This window comes from Podarcis liolepis (assembly GCF_965112155.1).
Source record: "Podarcis liolepis genome assembly, chromosome: 8".
Lineage (NCBI taxonomy): Eukaryota > Metazoa > Chordata > Lepidosauria > Squamata > Lacertidae > Podarcis > Podarcis liolepis.
Window position 1 is genome coordinate 27,434,571 of NC_139560.1, and position 21,532 is coordinate 27,456,102.

Genomic DNA, 21,532 nt, shown 5'->3' on the forward strand with positions numbered 1-21,532 from the left:
CTCAGGAGCAGACACCAGATGCATCCACTCTGGCTCCGGAGGTGATTGAGGATCCATTGCCTGCAGGTGCACCTCTACCAGCCCAGTCAGGGGAAGGTGAAGCTGCCCTTGGGTCCAGTAACCCTCCAGCCTCTCCTGAGCTGCAGAGGCTCAGGGCAGAGAGGCGGAGGGAACTGGGTTCTCTCAGGAGGAGTGCTCGCCTTAAGGCCAGGAGAGGCAGGTCACCTGTGGGCCGGGACCGCCCCGGCCTCAGAGGAGATAAAGGCCAGTCAGCCCAGTCACAGGTTGCGGGAGCAACGACGTTGGAAACATGTTTCTGCCAGCACCCAGACCTGTTTCTCCGGAGTTCCCGACCACGCCCGGCTTCTTGCTTTGGACCCCACTTCCCCCTTGGTGGACAGTCTCCAGATCCTCAGCCCAGGACCGGACTTTGACCATGCCTCATGGTACCCCCCCCCGGGACCAGCACACTTTCTTTGGCCAGCCATGAGAGCAGGTGTGCACAGTGCTTGCTTCAGTTCAGGCAAATGCCTGAAGCTGGTTATACTATAAATTGAAGTATTTTACCTTCATAGATTTGCTGCTGCCTTCGCTGTGAACCAATGCACGATTATAAAGTAAGTAAATCTTATTGTTAAACTTACTTTACAAGTTGCCTGATTCTTTGTTAAGTGGGGTAAGAAGGGGAAAGGCAGCTTACTTCATAGCTGGACTTGCTGAAAACAAGGTTTTACAGCCTAATTCCTATGCTTTTAATTTGGCAGCCAAGGATGAGATTTTGAAACTCACACACCTGGGCACCTGGAGGGATAAATTGCAATTAATGTATCCCCTCCTACCAATTAAAACCTATCCCACATGAACAGTTCATAACACCAGGAGCTCTTCCTAATGTTTCTTCTATCTAGACTTATTCATAAGACAAAATATACTTATCCTCCATGATTTTGCAACATTCAGCTTTGTTGGATGGCCCTGGGTTGAAGTATTATGTGAAAGGGGCAAAAGCTTCTCTCTGTGCTCCTTTCTCCACTGATCCTCAACAGAGAGGCACAGCCAGGGGCTCCAGAGGAATAGTTGAGAGTGCAGCTCGCCATTCCCAGTATCTGCCACCTAAGGCAGTTACCTCACTCTGGCAAAGGGTAGGACTGTCCTTGCATGCGTACACTCATTCTCTCTCTCTCTCTCTCTCTCTCTCTCTCTCTCTCTCTCTCTGTGTGTGTGTGTGTGTGTGTGTGATGTACACTTGAGAGAGCAAGAGAAGGGATTGTAATTGGCTTTTGTGCTGAAGTAGAATAATTGATGTTCTTTGGATTCATAGTAGATGAGCTGAAAAGTGAAGCAACTCAAATGAATAACATTAATGAGAAAATACTGTATTAGTGGCCTGCCTACGTAAGGTAATTAATATAATTTTCAGCAAAAGACTTTTCCTAAGAAAGGATTCTAATTAAATTAAATGTCACTCAGCCTAGCTTTCCATCTTGCCAGTTTACCAACTAACAGCTAATTTATTATGGAAATGTTTTGACAATTCCCTGCATACCGATTAGTGAACAACGAGCTCTTTTTTTCCTTTACACTTTAAAAGTATTATCCAGTTTCTTCTTACTTCAGCTATTTTCCTATCTTATATCATGGCATTTTGTGTTTCCCCCTTCTTTTTAATCACTTTGGCGCTCTTTTTCATTCTGTGAAGTTATAAAATCAATAAACTAACTCACTATAGCTCAGTTGATGGGACATGATACTCTTAATCTTAGAGCTGTGAGTTTGAGCCCCACACTGTCCAAAAGATTCCTGCATTGCAGAGGTTGTACTAGATTACATTATTTTAGACTGCTCTTTAATTGTGTATTTAAAATGTTTAAAATTTGTTTTATACTTTTTAATGTGGTTTTTTTGGGTGGGGGCATTATTCAGCTGTTTCTGCTTATATTTTGATTATGGTTTTTTTTGTTTTTATGTTTTAATTTTATCTTGTGAACTGTCCTGGAACCTGCAGGTGTTGTTGGTGTTTAGTCATTTAGTCGTGTCCGACTCTTCATGACCCCATGGACCAGAGCACACCAGGCACTCCTGTCTTCCACTGCCTCCTGCAGTTTGGTCAAACTCATGCTGCTAGCTTCAAGAACACTGTCCAACCATCTCGTCCTCTGTTGTCCCCTTCTCCTTGTGCCTTCCATCTTTCCCAACATCAGGGTCTTTTCCAGGGAGTCTTCTCTTCTCATGAGGTGGCCAAAGTATTGGAGCCTCAGCTTCAGGATCTGTCTTTCCAGTGAGCACTCAGGGCTGATTTCCTTAAGAATGGATAGGTTTGATCTTCTTGCAGTCCATGGGACTCTCAAGAGTCTCCTCCAGCACCATAATTCAAAAGCATCAATTCTTCGGCAATCAGCCTTCTTTATGGTCCAGCTCTCACTTCCATACGTACATCCATACATCACTACTGGGAAAATACATCACTACTGGGACCTGCAGGTATAGGGCGATATATAAAATTACTAATAATAATAGGTGGCCCTTGGGGTCCTTTCCAACTCTACAGTTCTATGATTCTAAATGATAACTGAGACAAACTATCTGCCGTTTGTAATATCTGGGTACCTGTGATTGTGAAGCACAGCACAGTTTGAATTATGTGGGTTAATCTGTAAGGTCTGTAGGCATGAGGATTAGATTAAATCACCCCAATCTGGAGATCTGTCTGGACACTAGAGCTTCAACCAACCAAATAGATTCCAGAAGCACTAAGAGTGACAACAGTCGACTTGTGCTAACTTGTGTGTATATGTGTTTGTTGCTAAAATGAAAAGGACACTACAGCACCCTGTCTCAGGAGATTTGTGGATCCTGTCCTATGGTTCCATGCTGATAGTCTGCACTACTGTATTAAAAGCATGAATCATGATTTGTGTGTCTTTCAACCCATTCTGCCAGGAAGCTTTATTTTACAACAGTGTTTAGGATTACACCATCTCTCCTCTCCTCTCCCTCCACCCCATCCCACCCCCACCTTTCAAAACATTGATGCAGGAGATGAAAGGCGGACAGAAAGGTCATCCGGTTCTCCAAATTAGCAGGATGAGAGATGAAATCCCGCAAAATGTAATTAATGGTCTGGTTGCCAAATGAGAGCTGAACACAAGTAATTGAGAAAAGCACATCACCAACACTTATCTGGAATCAGCCAGACACCATTTAAACAAGCACTCTGAGCTTTTCAGCAGGCTTCCAAATACAAGAGCCACAAAGGATTTGGAACTCCTTTCCAAAACCAAACCTCACAAAATTATCTGCAGATAACATGTGCAGCACTTAAGACTTATTCACACTGAAGTGGGGGGATCTGCGTTTGGACTCTACCACTCAGATTGCAGGTGGGGAGCCACATCAACAAATGCTTCTCTACAGAAAAATAATGAGGTCTGATATAGTCTCTATTTTGACAGTCTAGTTTACTATGCATAGAGATTTGGTATTTTGTTGTTGAAGGATCATTCAATCATATGAATACTAGTACCCAGGGCTATCCAATAAAGACAAAACTTGTATAATTTGGGACAGATGAAATAAAGTGCTTCTTTTTGTAGGTAAAAGGTCAAGGTAAGGACCCCTGGACGGTTAAGTCCAGTCAAAGGTGACTATGAGGTTGCGGCACTCATCTTGCTTTCAGGCCAAGGGAGCAGGCGTTTGTCCACAGACAACTTTCTGGGTCATGTGGCCAGCTTGACTAAACTGCTTCTGGTGCATGGAGGACCGTGAAAAGTGCCAGAGCACACGGAAACACCATTTACCTTCCCACTGCAGCAGTACTTATTTATCTACTTGCACTGGCATGCTTTCGAACTGCTAGGAAACGGCTGCCATTTTTGATGACTTAAGAGCATCATATTATTTCCCTGAGCTGATTTATATTTCCTTCTCAGTGTACCCTTTCATATGCAGTGGAACAACTCAGATCCAGTAACCAGTGCAGGATCCTGTCCACTGAGCCTGCCAACAGGTGCTGGGATGGCAATTTAGTTGGCGCTGATGCTCACCAAGGTCAGCACACCAAGTGTCCCTGAACCCCTGGAATCTGAGCCGACCTATTATGCAGGTGGGAGGAAGTAAGTACCTGGAACCAAACTTCTAATGTTCCAAACAGGTGATCAGGAATATCAAATTGCAGATTAACAAAAGCTTATTTCTGCATGTTGTATTGCAGCAATCCCACTGCACATTTATTAGTGTAGACATGCCTCACTGAATGTGAATGTTTAATTCCCATTTGCCAGTTTCTTCCAGATCTTTATTATAGCAACCACCAAATATATTTCAAAGCTATCTGGGGGTTTTTTAATTATTGTTTTAAACTGTAATAATAAATGCTTGCTGCTATTGTCCCTCCCTTTCTTTCAAAGCAATGACACACAACTAATTGAATTCACCATTTGAGTTTGGGATAGTCACCTTCTGGCACACAGCTTTCAAGAGGTTACTCTTGTTTAAATGAAAATTATTACCGAGCATAAAACCCAGACACAAATGACACATCACCCTTTCACCGTTCCAGGATGATATGTGGGCAGATTTTCTGACATGCAACCCTCCAACAGCTGTCTGATCGTTTAATCTGATGCATATGCTCCATCTAATCTCTCACCATGGCTAGAGAATATGGAGCTGCAAACACTTTTTTGCCATGCACATTCCGCAGGCTGGAATGTCCTCCTCTGAGTCAACAAAATATTTTTATATACATTTTGATGCATCTGTTTAAGTAATCTAATGCAATTGATTGATGATTTTTTGTAAATATAAAAAATGCTACGTAGTGTACTGTGTAGGTGTATACTGTAATCTGATCACAAGGCATCCAAATGTTAGGTAAATGTGAGGCACCCCTTATTTCTATTTATTCATTTAATCAATTAAATGTCTGTTCCTTTGATACAAATCTCCTTTTAAACTCTCACAAGACCAAAATTCTCCAGTCTAGGATTATTTAAATTGATTAGGAGATCAGTGGGCAAATGTTAATTTGCGTGTTAAAAGATCAGCTCTGCCAACTCACTTGGAAGCAGCAGAAGTCAAACGCAACAGCTGATATTATATAAGTATTGGAACATTTAGAATGGTGAAACTCTAGAACAGTACAGGCAAGATGTTTTTCACTTTTAGCTAGGCTTTTGAACTCGGAAGAAGTGACTTAGATTGTCTAGTTCACACTAACCATACATTTGGCTTATTTTATGCATTTTATTAATTGTATTTAAGCTATCTATATACTAATCTATAATCAAAGTTTCTAAGCGGTGTACGTAAAAATGGAAAAGCATACTGTTTGAAGCATTCTGGTGTGCAGGTTCCTGATTTCAGGTGGTGGATTTTCAATTTGCCATCTTGATCTTTTTAGCCATATATCTAGGTCAGAACAGTTGGGACCAATCAGTAATATGTCCGGATTGATACCACCAGCTGCTGTCATTTCACTCTGTGCTATCAATTGCCGCCTGCTGCCACCAACAGCTGTAGGACAGTAATCTAAAAAAGCCAATTGCACAGTGACACCCACTTAGGGTGGCCACAAGCAAGTGAGGACAGGGCTCTTGGACCATTCTAAGGGAAAATGGGGTTCAAGAGAGGAGTGCACTTTTGTTGTGCCCAGATTTCACTTCCCCAAGAAGCCTGAGACCCAGAGAGGCTGAATATGGCTATCACAACGAGGTGGACAAATTTTCTTGGATCATGAAGGTATGCCCAACTATTTCATATTACAAAGACAACCCCATTTATGCACACATACAAATAGAAATCGAATGGGCAGAGAACATTTAGAACAAGGCAGATAATCTGATAATGAATAGTGATTACCTCTTTCCCATCTTAAGTCACATCAGGGGGAAAGGTGGGGCATAAATAAATTAATAATAACAACAACAATTTCTAAAAGGATTCCAGGAAGTCACCACTAGGAAACAAACGAAGAAGTAGAGTTGTACATTGTTATATGAACGGAATGCGTTCCAGGAGTTCTTTTGATTCCTGGAACCATTTGAAAACCAAGGCACGGCTTCCAATTGGCTGCAGGAGCTTTCTACAGCCAATCGGAAGCAACGCCGGATGTTTAGCTTCCAAAAATCATTTGAGAACTGGAACATTAACTTCCGGTTTTCAGCCAAAACGTTTGGCAACTAAGCTGCTTGTCAACCAAGGTACGACTGTATTCTGTGAGCTTGTTGTAAACCATAATCTTCAAAGATTACAACAAAATTACCAGTAGGGGGAACACTCATGAAAATTGTCAATATGAGCATTAAAAAAAAAGTACAGGAAAGAATCACGGAGAGGAGACTGGATTGATTCTATGATTACTCCCTGTTGTTGTATGGGAAAGGAACAGAGCAGAGCACAGGGGTGGCAAGTAGAACATACCAGGTTCAGCCCCTGGAACCTCCACTTCAAAAAGGATTAGTAGCAGGTGATGGAGAACTTTGCTTGGAATATTGGAGAGCTGCTGCCAAGCAAGAGTAGATAAGGCTGGGATAGGTGGATAAATAACCTGGCCTGGACTACACGCACACCACCCATTTAAGAGTCATGGCTCCCCCCCCAAAGAATTCTGGGAACTGTAGTGTTACGGGCATACACAGAACCCTTAACAGCACCCAGGATCCTCCATGACAGTTAAAGTGGTGTAATAGTTCTTTGTCTTTGTCCATGGAGTTTTCTTGGCAGGGATACTGGAGTGGCTTGCTGGTTCCTGCTCCAGGTGGATCACGTTTGGTCAAAACTCTCCACTATGACCTGTCCATCTTGGGTGGCCCTGCACGGCATAGCTCATAGCTTCTCTGAGTTATTCAAGCCCCTTCACCACGGCAAGGCAGTGATCCAAGACTCCCTGGAAAAGACCTTGATGTTGGGAAAGATGGAGGGGACAAGGAGAAGGGGACGACAGAGGACGAGATGGTTGGACAGTGTTCTCGAAGCTACCAGCATGAGTTTGACCAAACTGCGGGAGGCAGTGGAAGACAGGAGGGCCTGGCGTGCTCTGGTCCATGGGGTCACAAAGAGTCAGACACAACTAAACAACAACAACAATAGTTCTTTAACTGCATGGTGTGAATGTGACCTGTGGCTCTGCCCCTCCCCGCAAACCAGGATTTTAGCTTTTGTAAGTCTAGCTCTCTGGAATCAGTTTCCAGCTGATATCACACCGGCACCTACTAAGGATAGTGAAGAAACAGTTCCCAGCATTCTTTGGGAGGCGAGGAACATGCTTCGAATTTGCTCTGGGGGTATGGTGTGTACATGGCCAAAATATCTTGCCTCTAGAGGGCAGTGCTTGTCAAGCTGGAGAATGGGCTTTCCCCACCTCTTAGACCTTCATCTTTTCTCCACCCTAATCAGATTTCAAGTCTCTAGCACATAGCAAAGAAGGTGAGTCCTGCAACTGCTTCCATTAGGAAGGATAAATTCTCCCCATTGCAAATCAATCATTTGCCCTTTTTTCTATACATGTGATTTATGCACTACCTTCTCTTTTGGCAATGTGTGTCCTGTAAGTGGCTTCTGTAGCCCTGTTCAGAAAGCCTCATCTCTTTTCCCAGGCATATAAATTTCAAAAACATGTTTTGAGTTCTTAATTTTTTCAAGAAAATTCCCCCCCCTCATAGTTCACAAACAAATAACACCAACAACCTCGACAAGCTGCAGTGTGTACATTGGATGCATTTACATTGTGTTTGAGGCCTTTTTGACCATGGACACTTCTGGTTTCAATTTCAGTCTGACATTATGTTTAACTGGTGTTTCTATCACTAACGTGGGCTGCTTTAGGGGGAAGTATGGGATATAAATATTAATAGCAATGATATTGCTATTAATGATATAAAAAGGAACTTTTATTATCAGGCCTCTGTACAGAACTCTCTTAAATAAACATGTTAGGAGGAAACCAGGCGATCTGGCATTATACATACCGTACTTTCCCATGTATAAGACTAGGGTTGTTTTTTTTACTAAAAAATAATGTTAAAAGGGGGGGGGTAGTCTTATACATGGGAGCAATCTCCCCCCATTTTCTTAATTTTGAGTCGCCAAAAATAGGGGTCGCCTCATACACAGGGTGTGGGTGGGTGTTATACACAGAAAAATACAGTATATTGTTTTTAGAAAAATAGAAATAGCAGGTGGGTGAGGGGGAGAAGAGAGGCAGAATCAGTGTCCATGGTCCATGGTATATTCCTGTCCAGAGCTAAAAGCAGTGGGAGGATTTTCATCAAGGCTGTGATACTGGAGTGGGGGCTAAGCACTACCCCTTGCCATGTGTCATAGTTCAGATTCCCCCCCCCCTTTTAAACAAAGAAATAACACACCCCACCCTGCCCCAGGTATCCTCTGCCGTTGCACCTTTCATTCCCATCTCCTACGTGGAGCCTGAATCTGGTCTGCAGGCTCAACAGACCACAGGTGCCTAGACTTCCTTAAGTGCTTTCCAAAATACGGGACTGACTATCAACCACAGTACTTAGAAAATGTATTTGGCTGCGGGATGCAGGTGTTCAACAGGTGTGACATCCCCTCACCAGGGTATCTTGTATGCTGGGAAAAGTTTGGCCTGCTAAACAACCACCCCACAGCTGTTAAAGGCACAGGGCCTCTGCCAGGAACAACCACCTGCAGCAAAAAAAGAGAGGCAGTAGCCGTACCTGTTGCTTTTAATTAGAGACCAACAGCTCAAGGCTCTTACGTGTGCTTTAGAAAGTGAATGGAGAGCAGCCATTCTGGAATTGTCATGCTGAGACCCATCCCATTAAATGGTGCAGCTCTCCTTTCACTGTTAGCAAATCTACTGTGGATCTCATGTATTTGGTCATTCCAATAAACCTCCATTTTTGAGGGGGCCGCTGCTACACAGTTGGTTACCAAATATAGATATGTAACACTTGGATACTGCTTGTAGTTCTTAGGTAATCTTCTTCAGTCAAAGGATTATGAGGGCTTAGGAAATAAAGCAGCAGCCTTTCACCTGCCCAGAGGCTCGCCGCGGTCTCTTGCTATGGCGCTGCTTTCGTTTGTTTCAAACAGGAAGTGTCTCTGCCACAAGATGCCTCGCATGACACGCAGTGAGCTTTGGGGAGAGAGGCCTGGCTAATCAAGAGATTAGGTGCCTTTTAAACACAGGTGCTGTAAAACGAGCCTTCTATAGGAAACCCACACTTTGCAAACAGGGTGGGTAACAGTTTTTTGGGGGAAACTCATAGATTTTTGCACGTCAGACTGTCAGAGACAGAACAAATTATTTTGGGGGTTTCTGGCCATGCAGTTGACCCTTGCAATATTATTTAACGGGCCCCTTGTGCATTTACCCATACAACTGCATACCTCACTGCCTGTAAATCATCAGTGGTAGCAGGGCTGGCCTGTCCATGAGGCAAGGGGAGGCAACTGCCTCGGGCAGTAGGATCCACAGGGGCGGCACAGCCAGCCTCCAAGGTACACATTGCTTGCTGTCAGTGTCACTGCTGTGGTGCCAGCAGAAACTGCGGGCACTCCTTGGAGACTGGATCTAACTCCTCCTTGGGAGCCCCCCCCCCATGCTGCCTCCACAGTGGCCTCTTGGTGAAAAGAAGGTACAGTCATACCTCATGTTACGTCCTCTTCATGTTACGTTCTTTCAGGTTACGTCCCGTGGCGACCTGGAAGTACCGGAAAGGGTTACTTCCGGGTTTCGCCACTCACGCATGTGCAGACGTGCAAAATGATGTCACGCGCATGTGCAGAAACGGCGAATTGCGACCCACGCAGATGCGCCGCTGCAGGTTGTGCTCTTTTCATGTTGTGAATGGGCCTCCGGAGTGGATCCCATTTGCAACCAGAGATACCACTGTACTGCTGGTGCTGGAGACCCACCTCTAAGGAGGAAATGGTGAGGCTTGCCCTCAGGGGTCTCTCAGACTCTGTACCTGCCCAGTGTAATTCAAAGTAGGCCCATCCCACCCCACAATGGCCTTTGATTCCCAGTTGAACTGCAAGCTAAGGCTGATTTGATTCCTGTTCTGTTCTTCCCTCAGCCCTGTTCTGGTGTTGATCTTTATTCTCCCCCACTTGTCCCTGATGTGGTAAGAATAGAGGGGAATTCTTACCACACTGATGTAGATCTTCACGCACTCCTCCTTCTCTGGTGGGAGGGAGGTGCCATTTTGTGGTTTGCCTCAGGTGCCAAAATGTCTTGAGCCAGCCCTGGTGGCCGCACCCTGGGGGAAGAAATGGTGAGGGGCACAGAATGGGCAAATGGTTGTGAGAGAAAGAAAAATAACAGCATATACTAACCATGGGAGGTCAGAAATTTGGGGGTGGGGGAGCTCTTTGTTTCTTATTGGAATACGTTACATTCCAATTATAATTATATATAAACTGTTTTACTTCTTTTTAATTGTATTATTACATTGCTGTAACCCACTCTGAGAATTTACAGCAGAGAGCAAGGAAGAAATCTGAAAATTTGATAAAATAAATATGCTCGCTTACTTGCAGCACACTCTGTGCTGGCCCTCCATTTAGGCTGATTTTGGGAATAGCAAATGGTTAGTTATTTAATGTATTATTGTTGTGCTGCCAGAGCGAGGCATACACGGGGATTTTTATTTTTATTTTGCTTTGAATGCCAAAATAATGTGACCATCCTTGAGAACTAAGCATTTTGACATTAAGGGCATTAATGCCATTAATGTGCATATTAAAATAAATATGGGGGGCAGCATACCCAGGAAGGAGCTTAGCCCTCCCCTCTGCGGTTGTGGCCCTGAAAATGGCAGGATGTGGCAGGTGCTGAAATCCTATTTTATCTGAGGTTCTTGCAAGTAACCTGCTCTCTTGTCAGAAACTTTAAATAATACTGCCAAGGACTCAAGGAAATATGTAGTTCAGTTTAATAAGGAAATAGTAGAGGCCAACAGGAACGAGCTTCAAATAGGCTGTGGGTAGGGAGCTATTGTGAGGACATCCACCAGCTTCTAATTTGTGAGAGACACTGCCAAGCTAAAGCTTTAGTTTTTCTTTTTTTTAAACCATCACTATGATAATATATGGTGACCAGATGCAAAATTAATAGTTGTGCATTAATAGTTGTGTAGAAGAGGACACTTCAGTAGGTTCAGCACAGTGCTGACAAACTAAAGTGGTATCATCCAGATAATCCCTGACCACTGCCCATGGCTGGGGCTGATGGGAGTTGTAGTCCAACAGGATCTGGGGTGCGGCCTTGTTCTCGATGTTGTTGGACTTGAGATCCTATCAACCCCAGCCAGCACAGCCAGTGGTCAGGATGATGGGAACTTTAGTAGCAGAAGCAACATCTGGAGGGTCCCAGGTTCCCCACCCCTAGCGGAGTGTGACAAGCTACACCTGCTGAAATTCTACCTTCCACACAACTATTAGGGGTGCAGGAGTTCTGTCCTATTTTGCCTCTGGACGCCCCTAGCTTCTTCATTATTGCACCCCCAGTGAGTTTCGTGGCTGAGTGGGAATTTGAACTCTGGGCTCCCCGATCCCAGTCGGACCCTTTAGCTACTACATCACATGGCTTGCCAGTGTAGAAAATGGAATATATGATAGCTTGTCACTCAAGGTTGGGTAAAGCTTCATCTGAAAATTCCTCTTCCACAAATGGCACAGGAACTTTCAGTCTTTCTCCCTAGCGCCAATGCTAGCTAGGGTTTCGGCAAATGAGCACTGACTGCCACCTCAGTTTGCTCAGTTCGACGGCGTCAGAGGATTAAGGTGCTGACGGATGGCACGTGTATTAGATCATCTCGCCTTCTAATCAGCATTACTGTGCACTCTGATTCCATCTCCCACATGCAATCGCTCAGTGAAGGGGGCTGGGCTAGCTGGCAGGCAGGCAGATACCCATAGGAGAGTTTCTTCTTTCTGAACATTGTTGAAGCTTCAGAATTTTAAGTGTGTTAGGTGGACTTGACTTCACTTGGATTCTTTCCATTCCCCCCATTTTTATTATATGGACTTAGCATCTAAAAAAATATATACTTATTTATTTGGAGTATTTATACTCCATCTTTTAATCGCATGATCCTCAAGCCAGCTTGCCACAAGTTCAATAATACAAAAAAAAAAAAAGGTAGGGAAAGCCCACTTTTTGATTGCTCATTTTTATTTTGGTCAATTGCAAAGCCTCTTTCTGAGCCCTGCTCTTCAGTTGCATCTAAGCAGCCAATATCAATCAGATTGATATCAATCAGAGCAGTTCAGCCAGTTGAAAGCTGGGGGGGCCTCCATTTTCCTGACACCTCTGTGACATTTTGGCATTTCAGCCAGCCATAGCTTCACCACCACAGCCTTCCCATGTGCTGCGACAAAGAAATTCTCAAGCTGGGCAGACTCCACCCCCCCCCAACATGATTCCATACCTTTGCTTGGTACAGTGGTACCTCGGGTTACATACGCTTCAGGTTACAGACTCCGCTAACCCAGAAATATTACCTTGGGTTAAGAACTTTGCTTCAGGATGAGAACAGAAATTGTGCTCCAGCAGTGTGGCAGCAGCAGGAGGCCCCATTAGCTAAAGTGGTGCTTCAGGTTAAGAACAGTTTCAGGTTAAGAACGGACCTCTGGAACGAATTAAGTACTTAACCTGAGGTACCACTGTACTTTTGTCTACTTTGTCCGTGTAGCCATAAGAGTCAACAAGAGGATTGCTTTATGTTAGTAAATCTAACATTTTATTTCAGTGTTGTGGCTGTGAGTCTCTGTAGTTTAGATCCAGTACAGACATTTATAAATATGCATGCATTTATTACTACACTTGTAAATGTTTCTTCTCCTAGAGAGGAGGAAGTAACATATTACAAACACTAGCGCTCAATATTTGCTTGATATCGTTCCTTTCCATGTTTAGAATGTAAACTGCAGTAGCCACTTGCAACTTGATAAGTGTTTGATACCTGTAATAACTTCTTGAGCTTGCAACATGCAAATGCCAACTTCTTTAGACAAGTCAGTAGAGCATGAGACTCTTAATCTCAGGGTCATGGGTTCAGTCAAGCAGCATGTTTGGCAAAAGATCCCTGCATTGCAGGGCGTTGGACTAGGTGACCCTCATGGTCCCTTCCAACTCTACCATTCTATGATTCTATGAATTCCTGCTGCAAATCTTAGCTTCAGTTCTAATGCTTTTATGAAAAGGCACCTGGTTTAGCTGCATAAAATGGGAGCCTGGAGAGAAATATAATTAGGGAGAGTAACAGTACTGCGATTTCTCCCCTATATATTAGGAAATAGTCTTACAAAGAGCAGAATTCTATTTATGTACTTCGTGGGGTCGTTGCCAACCAGGGGTTGCTTTAGCAAATTGTGTAATTCTATAATCTACAGCTGAAATACCAGCTGGCTTCTAGCTTTCCTACGGTGGAGCTTTGCCTATTTCAGCTGGTAATCCGGAAGCAAACTGCAGACTGGATTTACAGTACCAGGTCACGCAGGGATCTCTGGCTTTTCCCTTCTCTTAGAGGTCATTTCCCTTGGCAAGCAACCCTTGTCGCTTGTCCTGTCCATGTCTAAAAAAAGCAGCTGTGATTTGGGACTCCTTCTTCAGATGCGTTTCTCCACTGGTGGTAAGAAGGACCAGGAGTCCACCTGTCTTTCTGGAGCTCAAGGAATAAGCCCTTAAAGTGTAAATACTCCTAGCCTGAAACCAGATCAGGAGCATTTACATCTTAAAGACTTATGAAGGACCTTGGGACATTCATGGACTCTCTTTGTGCCTCAGCATGGGGAGATGTGGGTTGGTTTCGGTGTTCTTAAGCCTTGGGTCTGCAGATGTTACTGGACTGCAACTCCATCATCCTCAACTAGCCTAGCCAAATGGTCAGGAAAGATGGGAGTTGTAATCCAGCAACATCTAAGGCTGAAGAGCACTGGGTTAGTTCAAGTTGTTTTGAATTCTTATCAGCAGTCATGGAATTCTTTTATGCCTAGTTTAGAGGTTACCCTAGCACTATGGAGAGCTGCTTTCCTACAGCTTGATCCTACAATGCTCATCTAATATTTCAAGACCATAATCGTTTTCAAACCTTCCCAGCTACTGGCAGAAGGTGCTCTGGGTTCACTTTTTTTTAAGGCACTCTCCACTCCTTTTATCCACCGGTTGAGTTCCTGTGGCATCACGGGCTTGGGAACATTCCAACTGTTCAGAGGTTTCAGCTGTCAGCACACAGGTCTTGAGCACAGATTGGGCTGCGAAGAGATACAGAGAAAATGAGAGCCAATGCTATTGCTGCAGTCACCAGCTGTTTGGTTTCTGTCTCTAGTGAATGAAGTGAATGGGGAGGTGGCAATGGCCACCAACTTGGATACTAGCCATGATAGCTATGCTCTACCTTCAATGCTGGAGGCAATATTAGGGTTGCCATATTTAAAAAACGAGAACACCCCGAAAATCCAGGATAAACCTCTGCCTTTTGGAAACTCCCCCCAGACATCAATTCCACCTTTGAATTCCTGGTAATGTATGACAGCCCTAGGCAATTTAAGATTCGTTTATGGAAATGGGTTCCAGTGGTTCTCAACCTGTGGGTCCCCAGATGTTGTTGGACTACAACTCCCATCATCCCTGAGCTCTGGCCTTGCTAGCTAGGGGTGATGGGAGCTGTAGTTCAACAACATCTGGGGACCTACAGGTTGAGAAAGGCTGGGTTAGACCCTCAGAAATAATGAGCTTCCATACAGCTGTCTCCCGTTAAGGCTTCAAGGCCGGTGTCACAAGGTAATTGGCTGGAAGACGGGAATGCCCATGGTCTAAGTTCCCATAAAACCTGGATTGGTGGGAGCTCTTGGCAGCCAGCCAAGCTGAGGTCAGTGTCAATTTGGGCTTTTGACAGTATCTTGTTCTGTTGCTCAGCCTACTGAGATGTAAGTGTTAGCGTTTATGTTAATTAGCTGGGTAAGTTAGTGTTTGTTGTTTTCTTACCTTCTGAGCTATTTTAATCTGTGTAATTGTTTGGAGTTTTTCTGTCTCATAGAGTTTTGCTTTAGTAAAGTCTGTGTATGGTTTGGAATTTGGAATTTTGTCTGGTCTGAGTTCCTGAACCCTTTAATTTTGACCACACTTTTCGGAGCAAAGGTCATCCACCACAGCAAGATGCCTCTAAATATCAGCTCCCGTGAATCACAGGTAGGGAGAGTGCTGTTGCTTCCCACAAGCATCTGGGTGGCCACTGTGAGAACACGATGCTGGACTAGATAGGCCTTTGGGTTCTTCATATGTTCACTAGATGGTATTGACCACTTGATCATTTCATTGTTAGTCCTGATAATGTACCATCTCTCCTCACCCACTCCAGAAGGTAGAGGAAATTGCGAGCTAACAGGTTTTTCAAGAACAAAGTGTGCTGTGCTATACTTTGGGAGCTAAGTGGCCTCAAGGGAAGGAACTCATTCTCCAAGGGCCGTGAACTCGTTGCACCCATGACCTCTGTCAACAGGCAGATAGTCATACATATGGCATTTTGTGCAATGCACTGAATGGCTCCTACAACCCTGATGGCTTTCTGCTTGCATACCTATTATTGTTGTTTAGCGTTAGTTTACCTGGGAGCATGGAATTTGTTACATCACTAATGGGGGAGGCAAGGTAGTTTGCCCTGGGCTCCTGGCCCCATTGCTGAACTTTCTTCAACACTTAAGTCACTTGTTCTCTTGCTGATACTACCTTCTTCTCATGGAAAAGATTTCAAATCACCACCATCATCTTTATTGCTAAACCCTTAAGCTAGAAACATCTGTTTTAAATAGCAGTATTGCATCCAGTCATTGCAGTTGGCCATATCCTAGCCAAAAGGAAGCAGTCATCTTTTTGATCAGGTGACATCTGTTTTTATGGAAATAATGCAGTTGCTACTTTGCTCCATCATGGTTTCACCTAGCTAACTTACCTGCTTCTATAATGGGTGGAGAGGAAAAGGGGGTCAACAGGAGAGGTGGAGAGAAATGAGAGAGAAGACACAGTTGTGAAATGGACAATACCAGTAAGGTGGAGAGGAGAGAAACGTGAACCTGATAATGGAAGGCAAGATGATATGACAGGGCAGGTGTTGGGGGAAAGTAATATGGTCAGAGCAGAGACAGGAAGATGATCCTGGCTTCACTTTGGTAGACTGGAGTGAAGTTACATTCGGACCCCAGACAGATGGAAAGTAGGTAGCTCATTAGTAACACTTGCACTTCTTCTGGCTCAGCTGGCATGAAGGACACTTTAAGGGCTTAAAGGTCCAGGCAGGCATTTAGTGGAATGCATTTGTGGCAGAATGGCCACCTTAATTATTTCAGCGACTTTATTGCCTGGGGTGCCCTAATTCACTACAGAGCAAAATGTAACATTCAATGCGAAGGTTTTTTCGTTTTCGAGTTGCCTCGCAAGACGAATTTCCCTATGGGCTTGCTTCGCAAAACGAAGCTTGCCCCGCAAGCTCCGGGGACAGCGGGTCTTCCCCGCTGTCCCCGGACCTCTTTTGAAGCAAGGGGCGGTGGGGAGAAGCGATCTTCTCCCCGCAGCCCCAGGTCCGGGGACAGCGGGAAGCGCTTCCCGCTGCCCCCGGACATCTTTTGAAGCAAGGGGCTGCGGGGAGATTGCTTCTCCCCGCCGCCCCTTGCTTCAAAAGAGGTCGGGGACAGTGGGAAGCGCAGCGCTTCTTCCCCGCTGTCCCCGGACCTCTTTTGAAGCAAGGGGCGGCGGGGAGAAGCGATCTTCTCCCCGCAGCCCCAGGTCCGGGGACCGGACCTCTTTTGAAGCAAGGGGCGGCGGGGAGATCGCTTCTCCCCACCGCCCCTTGCTTCAAAAGAGGTCCGGGGACAGCGGGAAGCGCAGCGCTTCTTCCCCGCTGTCCCCGGACCTCTTTTGAAGCAAGGGGCGGCGGGGAGGCAAAGACTTTCGCCCCCCGCCCGCCTTCAGAAGAGGTCCAGGACCTCTTCTGAAGGCGGGCGGGGGGCAAAAGTCTTTGTCCCCCCTGCCTGCCTTCCCAGGGGCTTTTACATCGCCCCGGACAGCGGAGAAGTCCTCCGCTGTCCCGGGGTTTTTTAAAATGCTGGGGGTGGGAAGAAAAGCCCTTGTCCCCCCCCCCCCAGCCTTCAGAAGAGGTCGGGGGACAGACTGTCCCCGGACCTGGTCTGAAGGCGGTTTCCATAGGAACGCATTAATTGATTTTCAATGCATTCCTATGGGAAACCGTGCATCGCAAGACGAAAAACTCGCAAGAAGAAAAAACTTGCGGAACGAATTAATTTCGTCTTGCGAGGCACCACTGTACAGTAATCCAGAATGCTGCAGCTAGACTGGTGACTGGGAGTGGCCACTGGGACCACATAACACCAGTCCTAAGAGATCTGCATTGGCTCCCAGTACGTTTCCGAGCACAATTCAAAGTGCTGGTGTTGACCTTATACCTGAAGGAGCGTCTCCAACCCCAACGTTCAGCCCAGACACTGAGATCCAGCGCTGAGGGCCTTCTGGCGATTCCCTCATTGCGAGAAGTGAGGTTACAGGGAACCAGACAGAGGGCCTTCTCGGTAGTGGCTCCCACCCTGTGGAATGCCCTCCCTTCAGATGTGAAGGAAATAAGTAGCTATCTTATCTTTAAAAGACATCTGAAGGCCTGTTTAGGGAAGGCCCTATTTAGGGAAGTTTTTAATATTTAATGCTGTATTGTTTTTAACACTCAATTGTGAGCTGGGGAAACTCAGCCAGATAGGCGGAGTATAAATAATAAATTATTATTATTATTATTATAAGTGTAGTCTCTGTCCTGTGTATTGAGGCAGAACTACAGGGCAGGTGCTACTAGGGAAAAGATTAAAATGAAGTTACTTTGCAATATAGTCTTGGTGCACGACCAGGAAGCATTTTCAAAAGAGGAAAAAACAGCAGATGTTTTGAATTGGACCCTGTCAGGAACCTGGTCTCTTGGGTCTTAATCCCCATGAAAGCTCTCTCTTGTCCACAGGTACAATTACTGTGTTCTAGTCTGCCATTCAGCTTTGATCTCTTTATGACTAGGTCTCTGCTGCAAAAAAATTAAATGCCAAGCCCGGGGTGTGCAATTGAGTCACTCACTGAAAATAGGCAGGTAGGGATCTTGTCTGTTGCTGGCTGATACCTCATCTCCTGTGAAGTTAAATGAAGGGAAACTAGCTATATATATAAAGCACACCTTAGAAATAATGTCTATTTAAACAAATTGTAAATGAATGTTTACAACTGCCAAAGTAGACTCCAGCATAGATGTTGCTTTCATGATCACTCCTGCTTAATTGCTGCATATAACGAAAGTGAATCTGAAAGGAAACTTTCTCAAAGGGAAGCGCCTGATTCTACAGGTGAGAGAGGTGATAAGGATGCTTCACTATTCTGTAGAAGAGGGAAACTTCTGATGTTGCAGCAATGTGGGGGGCTGGTGGGCAGGAATAGACACTGCATGTTCTGAAATATTCCTCCTCTTCAGTGCTATCATTAAGTAATTTTAGACTCTGAATTTCATGATCTCCTGGGGGAAGGGCTCTTTAGATAGTAATGCATATTAAGTTCACTTACTGCAGAATGTTGTAAGCTGGCCCTGAATGGTTGGGGTCCCTGGGCCTCTGCCACGAAGTCCTACCCTGATGGTACCACAGCTCCTTCTGCAGAGAAACTGAAGAGTACACTGTGTGTGTGTTTATCTGAAGGAATGTCTGGCTGTGAGTGGAGATAGCAAGGCAAGGAATATTGTAGAGCTGGGAAAGGTACAGAAAACTGGGAATAAAATGATCAAGTGGCTAGAGCAAACCCCCGCCTATGAGAAAACGTCACCACATTTGGGGCTCTCTATTTATATTTATATTTTAAGTTAGTATGGGAGTGCATGATAGAGGTGCACAGTCGACTTGCATCTTGTGTGTGGGTTATGTTTGAGGGATGACTCATATATACAAAACCCACATCTATGTAATCCAAACGACTTGTAACTTCCCAATGCAAGCATCCTTCCTTTCTGGAGCCAACTTTTATTTTAAGTTCTCCACCTTGCTTATCAGGATCTGGAAGGCTCCTGCAAGATCTCACAAGGCTGTCCGAGATCAGTTCTCCACACTGTATGCATTTAATTTGTGCGATTTCAACTGGCCAGCTGTCCACCATGTAAAACTGAAACTGAGCAAATTCAAGTTTAAAATGTTCAAGTTGTGAGTTGACTGAATTAGGTGTGGAGAATGTGAATAGAAAAGCTTTTTCTCTCCCTTCCTCGTACTGTTAGAATTCACGGCTGAACATTGGAAGATTCAGGACAGACAAGAGAAAGTGGCTGCTAGCGCGAGGGATAGGTTCTGCCAGTAGTGCCTGAGGAGGCAGTATTTCATTTGTTTATTTATTAAATGCAGTGCTTTTTTCTGGGGGGATGCAGGGGTACGCATACCCCCAAACATTTTGTGAATCTAAAAGGAGAAGATTATCTAGTATGGTGAATCATCAGTTGCGTTGCTACCCCTAATGGCGGCCTCATTTCCTGAGTCTCAGATGGAAGCGGGCGTTTAATGTGTGAAGTAGGAGTTGGAATCTAGCATGGTGATTGGTCAGTTTCATTGTTACCACCTCCGATGGTGGCTTTCTTTCCCAGTGTTTCCTGAATCTCAGCGGAAGCGTGTTAGTGCGCACAACCTCATGCCATTGTGGAAGTTACTGTGAGCTGTCAGCTGTGTAATATGAAGTAATACATGTTCTTTGTACCTTTGTCCATTTACTGTATTTATTTTCCCCGATTTGAACTATAAAACGGTCATTTTCTTGAGTCAAAATGAGAATGCCCCTAAACATTTTTTTTAAAGAAAAAAGCACTGATTAAATGTATAACTTTCCCCTAAAGTAATAATAATACAGTGGTACCTCGGGTTAAGAACTTATTTGTTCTGGAGGTCCGTTCTTAACCTGAAACTTTTCTTAACCTGAAGCACCGCTTTAGCTAATGGGGCCTCCTGCTGCCGCCACGCCTCTGCTGCACGATTTCTGTTCTCATCCTGAAGCAAAGTTCTTAACCCAAGGTACTATTTCTGGGTTAGCGGAATCTGTAACCTGAAGCATCTGTAACCCAACTGTTGGCACCAACCCTGTAACCCAACCCTGGCACTATCTGCCAGGGAGATAGTGTCCATCATGAGCCCCCAAGCCGGAGTTCTGGACGATCCATCGGCCTCCCGTAGACAGGCAGATCCAGCAGTTAGCGACACGAAGCCTCTGGAAATTCCTAGCCACATTCCAGGGCTGGGTGTACACTGTTTATCAGCAGAAACACAGCCAAAAGCTTGCACCGCAGAAGAGCATATTTTACAGACTTTATTTAGCGTATAACAGAACAAAGAAAAACACGACCGTTCTGTGTCAGCATCTTCGGCCAACTGAGAAAACGAAAGGAAAAAACAGCAAGCATAAACATCCTGTGAATAGGACATGCGCAGACTCTGTTGCTTACAAAAGCCTGCTCCCTTTTAAGGTGGAACGGAAATATCCTAACATCCTCCTCCTTTCCGTGTAACCTGTTGTACCTGTGGTTCACCCAATTGCAACCTTTGTACATAAACCTTAAGTTGTTCTTTGTTAACAACCTTAGACAACAGATCAGCAGGAATTTCATTTCCTGCCATGTAGGACACCTGAATCAGTCCTTTCTGGATACACTCTCTTGCACGATGTAACTTAATCTGCAAGTACTTGGTTCTCTGCTTGCAACTCTCGGAGTTCAGCAAAGCCAAACACGATCTATTGTCTTGATACACTTGTATAGGACATTTCACAGACACCCTGATGTCCTTAAACAGTTGCATCAACCATTCACAATCCATGAGTGAAAATGACAGAGCATTGAGTTCTGCTTCACAGGAACTTAGGCTCACTGTTGTTTGCTTCTTGCACAACCAGTCAAACAGGCAGTGGTTGTACATGTAGCACACACCAGAAGTGCTTGTACCATCCGTGGTGTCACTTCCAAAACTTGCATCAGCAAAGATTTCAAGACCTCCAGTCTTCTGACTGGTGAACCTCAGCCTGTAGTGCATAGTCCCTTTCAAATAGCGGGCTATGCGCTTCAGAGCTTTCCAATCCTGAACCGTAGGATTGTTGGCATGTCTGCTAAGCAGATTACAGCTTACAGCTATGTCAGGTCTCGAACATCTGGCAATGAAGTTCAACTTGCCTAGAATGCATCTGTATAGCGTTATGTCAGAAAACGCTTCAGCAGTACTGTCTACCTGGTAACCTGTCACCATCGGTGTGTCTGCTGGGTTTGCATCAACCAAATTCAACCTGGTTAACACATCAGCAATTTTCTGTGTTTGGTGTACCAGAAAATTACCTGCTTGGTCTTTCTCCACCTGCAGAGAAAGATAGTTGGATACCTCACCAAGATCCTTCATGTCAAAGTGCTCCTTCAGCTGAGCTAGGGTGCTTTGATAAAAAGCCTGATTCTTCCAAAACATCAGAAGATCATCAACAAAACATAAACAATACAGT